This window comes from Felis catus, chromosome A2 (genome assembly GCF_018350175.1).
Source record: "Felis catus isolate Fca126 chromosome A2, F.catus_Fca126_mat1.0, whole genome shotgun sequence".
Lineage (NCBI taxonomy): Eukaryota > Metazoa > Chordata > Mammalia > Carnivora > Felidae > Felis > Felis catus.
The window spans coordinates 6,056,057-6,062,341 of NC_058369.1; the positions used below are offsets into that span (position 1 = coordinate 6,056,057).

General features: G+C 52.1%; 1 long non-coding RNA gene across 1 annotated transcript; it reads left to right on the top strand.

Moving 5' to 3' along the window:
* The first annotated feature begins 1,632 nt into the window (after nucleotides 1-1,632).
* Nucleotides 1,633-3,983, top strand: LOC109494074. The gene is made up of 2 exons (XR_002148671.3): nucleotides 1,633-1,840; nucleotides 3,351-3,983. It is a non-coding gene; the product is annotated as an uncharacterized LOC109494074 (long non-coding RNA).
* Nucleotides 3,984-6,285: the final 2,302 nt, after the last annotated feature.

Here is a 6,285-nt window from a genome sequence, read left to right on the forward strand (position 1 = left end):
CTGTCCTTGTCCAAGGTCAGCTATAGGCCCCCAGGGCCACGGGCTTCCAAGCCTGGTCTTTGGTGGCAGACATTGCCTGGGCCGGGAGGGGGGCACTTCCCAGAGAGAGATGGGGCTGTTTTCCCGGTCAGCTGCCCTCCCTGGTGGCCCGCCCAGAGCCTCTCCCCACTCTGGTGCAGGGGCAGGGAGGGAAGGGGTGGAGGAGGCTCCACCCCCACCCTCCTCGTGCATCTTCAGAGGGGATGAACCAAGATCTAGACTGAGAAACAAGCTCCCTGAGGGCCCAGTGTGGGGCGTGCACACAGCAGGCACTACAGTCTCTTGTTCTGAGCTCCCTGCTTGTCCCAGTCTGGAAGAGATGGGGGTCGGGACTCCAGAGTTCTCCTGGGCTGGGGGGCGGGCCGGAAGTAGGGAGGGAAATGGGCCGTTCGTTCGGGGTGTAGAATCCAGGACAGACTCCCAACCCTCGAGGGACTGAAGAGCGGGCAGACACAGGGATAGGGGTGTCCTGAGTCCCAGCCCTGTCCCACCTGCCCCGACAGCCTGCCTGTGCCGGTCCAGCCCTGGGAGTGGACATTCTTCCAGGGAACCGATTACTTCTCCAGTTCCCATCACAACGGACACAATTCTGTCACTGCCTGCCAGGAAGTGGGGACTTGATTCATCGTAATTGCAACTGCCCCGGGGGGCGGGGAAGTTGCCTGGGTGGCTCAGTCGGTTAGGCATCTTGATTTAGGCTCAGGTCAGGATCTCACCGTTTGTGGGTTGGAGCCCTGTGTCGGGCCCTGTGCTGACAGAGCGGAGCCGACTTGGGATTCTCTCTCCCTCTCTTGCTCTCTCTCTGCCCCTCCCCCCCCCTTGTGCATGCACTCTCTCTCTCAAAATAAATAAACATTAAAAAAAAAAAAAATGCCGGGGAGCAGGTCTGCCTGTCCAGGGAGCCACCGTGACCCTGGGGCATGCACCTGGCCACAGGATTTTCTGGAAGACAGGCTGTTTGCTCCACTTGGAAAGGTGAGGGAGAGAAGGAAACGAACCAGGCACCCGGCAAGCAGGTGCAACACTTGTGTTTGGGGAACGCCTAAACCGGAAACAAGCCCCAGGCAAACGAACTAACGTTTAACGACCTGCGCTCTGCAGGGGGGACGGGGTGGGGTGGTGACAGGGGAAGCGTCCGCCAGTCTCCCTCGTGTACATCCTGCCGCTGTGGCTGATTCCAAGCTCTTAACATGATGCCCCTCCACGCGGAGCTGAACAGAGACCGGCTCTCAGGGACTGGCGCGTTTTGCTTCCAGCACGCGAACCCGAGTCGTGAGTAAATTCGCGAGTAGTCCGTCCTGGGCGCCTGGGAGACACTTGCGCACGCCTGGTGACCCAGTGTGTGTGATGGCAGAGCTGCTCAGGCCAGAGGGTCAGACTGAAAGAACTTCCTGCCAAGTGCCTAGGGAGACGCTGAGCCCAAGAAGTGGGGGGTCAGAGCCCCCTCCGGACTCCTCTCCAGACACCAGAACTTTCTGCCGCTGCAGACTTTTCAAGAGTAACCGCTTCACCTGCCGGGGGCTCTCAGACGTGGAACAGAAGCCACTGGATGGACAAATCACCCCGTGCTGCCCAGGCGAGTCTCGGGAGAAGGAAACGCTCTAGTGGGGGTGAGGGTGCGAAACCCTGACATGAGCTTTACCCGGGGATCCTCCCCGGGCTCCCTGACCCCGTAGGCCTAAGAATCTGGGATTTCTACTGAGTCGAGGAAGGCGGTGCTCACATACTCCGGCTCAGATAGGTTGCCGGGTGCCCCAAATTCTACCATCAGAGCTCCAGCCAGGATGAGCTTGCAGTCCAGGTGAATGCTTGAAAAAAACTTTTTTAAGTTTATTTGTTTACTTAGAGAGAGGAAGCTGGGTAAGGGCAGAGAGAGAGAGAGAGAGAGAGAGAGAGAGAATCCCAAGCAGGCCCCGCACTGTCAGCGCAGAGCCCGATGTGGGGCTCGAACCCACGAACCGTGAGATCGTGACCTGAGCCTAAATCGAGAGTCAGACGCTTAACTGACTGAGCCACCCAGGTGCCCCTGAGTGCTGTAAAATATAGCATATTGGGGCACCTGGGTGGCCCTGTCGGCTAAGCGTCCACCTTCGGCTCAGGTCACGATCTCACGGTCCGTGAGTTCAAGCCCCGCATCAAGGTCTGTGCTGACAGCTCAGAGCCTGGAGCCTGCTTCGGATTCTGCGTCTCCCTCTCTCTGTCCCTCCGCTGCTGACATTCTGTCTCTCTCTCTCTCTCTCTCTCTCTCTCAAAAATAAACATTAAAAACATTGAACACCATGGTAACAACCACTGTAGGCAAAACCCACAGACAGATGCTTATAGTTAACATGTGCTACTCTAATGAGAGAAGCAGGATATTTGCATAACTTCCAATTTGTGTTATCTCCCCCGAAAAATATTTATTAATTACTATGCTGGTTTTAACATGGGTTCGCATGGGGCACCTGGGTGGCTCAGTCGGTTGAGCATCCGACTTCAGCTCAGGTCACGATCTCACGGTTCATGAGTTCGAGCCCTGCGTCGGGCTCTGTGCTGATGGCTTAGAGCCTGGAGCCTGCTTCGGATTCTGTCTCTCCCTCTCTCTCTGCCCCTCCCCCCACTTGTGCTCTGTCTCTCAAAAATAAATAAATGTAAAAAAATAAATAAAAAAAACCACAGGTTCACACACGTAAAAAAAACAATTTTTTTAAGTTTTTATTTATTTTTGAGAGAGAGAGAGAGCTAACAGGGGAGGGGCAGAGAGAGAATCCCAAGCAGAGTCCAGAGTCAGCCCAGAGCCTAATGTGGGGCTTAAACCCATGAACCATGAGATTGTGACCTGAGTTGAAATCAAGTTGGACACTTAACCAACTGAGCCACCCAGGCACCCCTGTTTACACATTTTTTAAAAGTGCTTCCTGTGGGAGGAGGGAATTAATTCTCTTCCCCTTGGAGTGGGGCCGGCTTAGGGACTCACCTCATAGGAATAAAGCAGTGTTTATCAACCTTGTTTTAAATTTTGCACACCCCCCCCCCGCCACCACCAAATAGCCTTTTAAATATTTTCCCTCCTTGCCCCCTTATAGCCAATATTAAGAAGTAAGGGGTGCCTGGGTGGCTCAGTCAGTTAAGCGATCAACTTTGCCTCAGGTCATGATCTTGCAGGCCCCGTGAGTTCGAGCCCAGCGTCGGGCTCTGTGCTGACAGCTCAGAGCCTGGAATCTGCTTCGGATTCTGTGTCTCCCTGTCTCTCTGCCCCTCCCCCGCTCGTGCTCTGTCTCTCTCACTCTCAAAAATAAACACACACACAATTTTTTTTTTTTAATAAGGTCATGAGGACGGACCCTAACCCAGTATGACTGGGGTCCTTATCAGAGGAGGTTAGGACACAGACGCGCACAGAGGGACGATCGTGTGAGGACACAGGGAGGAGACGGCGTCTATGCCCCCACGAGAGACGCCTCGGAAGGAACCAGACCAACTTGCCCAGGGCTGGACCTCAGACTTCCAGCCTCCAGAGCCGTGAGACAACACGTGTCCGGTGTGTTAGCCGCCCTGCGTGTGGTCCTTTGTCGCGGCAGTCCTGGGAGGCTAACGTGGGGTCTGGACTCAATGCCACGTGGGGTCCTGGATTCATTCCTGGAACGGGAAAAGGACACCCGTGGAAAAACGTGGAACACAAACGAAGCCTTTTGTTTCGCTAATGGTATTGCACCAATGTTCCTTTCCTCTTTTTGACAAGTGACAGTAATTTAAGATGTTAACAGGAGAGGAAGCTGAGTTAAGTGTATACGGAACTTCCTGCATTATCTTTGCAATTAATCTGTAAATCCAAATGGTTGCACAACAGCGTGAATGTGATTGATGCTGCTGAGCTGTGTGCTTAAAAAATGATTAAGACAAAAAATTCTATGTCGTATGTGTGTCTTTTACCACAATAAAACAACTCTGTCAAAAATCTACTTGGGATGTTTAGGGACGCCCGGGTGGCTCAGTCAGTTGAGCGTCCGACTTTGGCTCAGATCACGGTCTCGAGGTTCATGAGTTCGAGCCCCCCGTCAGGCTCTGTGCTGACAGCTCGGAGCCTGGCGCCTGCTTTGGATTCTGTGTCTCGCTCTCTCTCTGCCCCCCCCCCCACGCGTGCTCTGTCTCGTCCCTCTCTCCCAGAAAAAGAGAGAAATATTAAAAAATGTTTTTAAAAATCTACTTGGGATTTTTATTGGGATGCTACTGAATTTATAAGTTAATTTGGGAAGAATTAATATCCAAGAGTTTTTCTTATCTTGGGAAAAGGATGTTTTCCCTTCCTCATTCTTTTCCAAACGCTCATTTGCTCAGACATAAGAAGGCCACGCCCTTTATAGATCAATCTTGCTTCACCCTATAATGAATCCAGATATTACATCCCTAGGACCTTTGAGAAAAGTAAGCAGGGCTGCAAAATACTGTCAACTTTTCAATATGTATAGGTCTCACTTATTTTTATTTTCCTATTGCATTGTCACCTTTATTTTCTTCTTGATTGTTATCAGAAATGGTCCTCAGAATTCACAATTAAGGAAGACACTTCTTTTTTTAATTTTTTTTTAACGTTTATTTATTTTTGAGACAGAGAGAGACAGAGCATGAACAGGGGAGGGGCAGAGAGAGAGGGAGACCCAGAATCCGAAGCAGGCTCCAGGCTCTGAGCTGTCAGCACGGAGCCCGACGCGGGGCTCGAACTCACGGACCGCGAGATCGTGACCCGAGCCGAAGTTGGACGCTTCACCGACTGAGACCCCCAGGCACCTCAGAAGTGTCTTCCTTGGGGCGCCTGGGGGGGCTCAGTCGGTGAAGCGTCCAACTTCGGCTCGGGTCACGATCTCGCGGTCCATGAGTTCGAGCCCCGCGTCGGGCTCCGTGCTGACAGCTCAGAGCCTGGAGCCTGCTTCGGATTCTGGGTCTCCCTCTCTCCGAAAATAAATAATAAACATTAAAAATTTTTTTTAAAAAGGAAGACACCGCTGTGGGTTCCTGGAAGTTGCTGCTTATCAAATTATGGAAGTTTTATCCTGTCCTTTGTTTAGTAAGCACAAATGCTTAGCTTTTTTTTTTTTCTTTTTTAATGAAGACTGAGTGTTGAAAAGATATATCTTGTAGTGTGGAGGAGGTAAAAGGTAAATTGTGGAAGGGTACAAAACAAGGGCACCACTTACAGAAAGCTTCTGGATGTGTAAAACCACCCAATATATTGTCTAAATGCGCAGTTGAAGTGGGTTTTAACATAGTAAACACCAAGTTTGAGATGGCAGTCGCCTGGGCGGAGAAAAGAGAGAAGGTGCACAGGACTGCTGGTTACCATTTATTTACTATCCGCCCCCACCGCCCCGCTCCCACTGAAAAGTTTTTCCGGGCCTTTTGGATCGAAGCAGGAATTGACGTGTCGGGCAGGGTGGTCCCATCATCCTTCTGCTGGGACCAACGCCATGACCTCCTCTTTGATCGTTCCATGTCTGGCCCTCACACAGAGCGTCTGGACTTTCTCATCCGATGCCGAAGCCCGACCTACTCGGCACCACACAGAAGTCCAGGCCATACATACCGGTGCTTGGGTCCCCACATCGACGCGCTCCTGGATCCCCACACCAAAGTTTCTCGTGCCGGAGAAGTTAGTATTTCTCAACTCATGCTCCCACATCTTTAGAACTTTCTCGGGGATTTCTACAGCCTTGACCCCACGGACTGTGCAGTGCACGGCCATCTTTTTTTTCATTTTTCCTGCTGCCAAAGGCTCTGACGGCATATCCAGCTCTGGAGAGCACGGGGGTCTGGCCTGGGCACTGCTCCAGCACCCTGGCCACCCCGGTCAGTCTGTCTCCCCTCTCCCCACCCCCCCCCGACCCCCCGACCCCAGAGGTTGAGGCAAGAACTTGCAGATGAGAAGTTCGCACGTGGGATTCCCCTTTTCACCTTGATCCGCTACGGCGGAGATCAGGAAGAGAGAGTACAATTTATTTCCTTTTAAGAGGATCCGAAATATGTGACCAAGTCAAAACCTGGTGAAGCCGAGTGGAGATCGCGTGGGTTTTCGTGTTTCTACTTTTTCTCTGCATACCTTTGTGTGTGCTCACGTTTTCTCATAACAAAAAAGCAAAGCCAAGACTGACAGCCACAGCCAATGCTTAACACAGCCTTTGCACTCAGCCAGGTTCCCTGGGGAGTGGCGAGCCTCCCGTCTCCAGAGAAAATGGAAGCCACAGAGTGGTCTTAGCCTTGGAGCTGAAC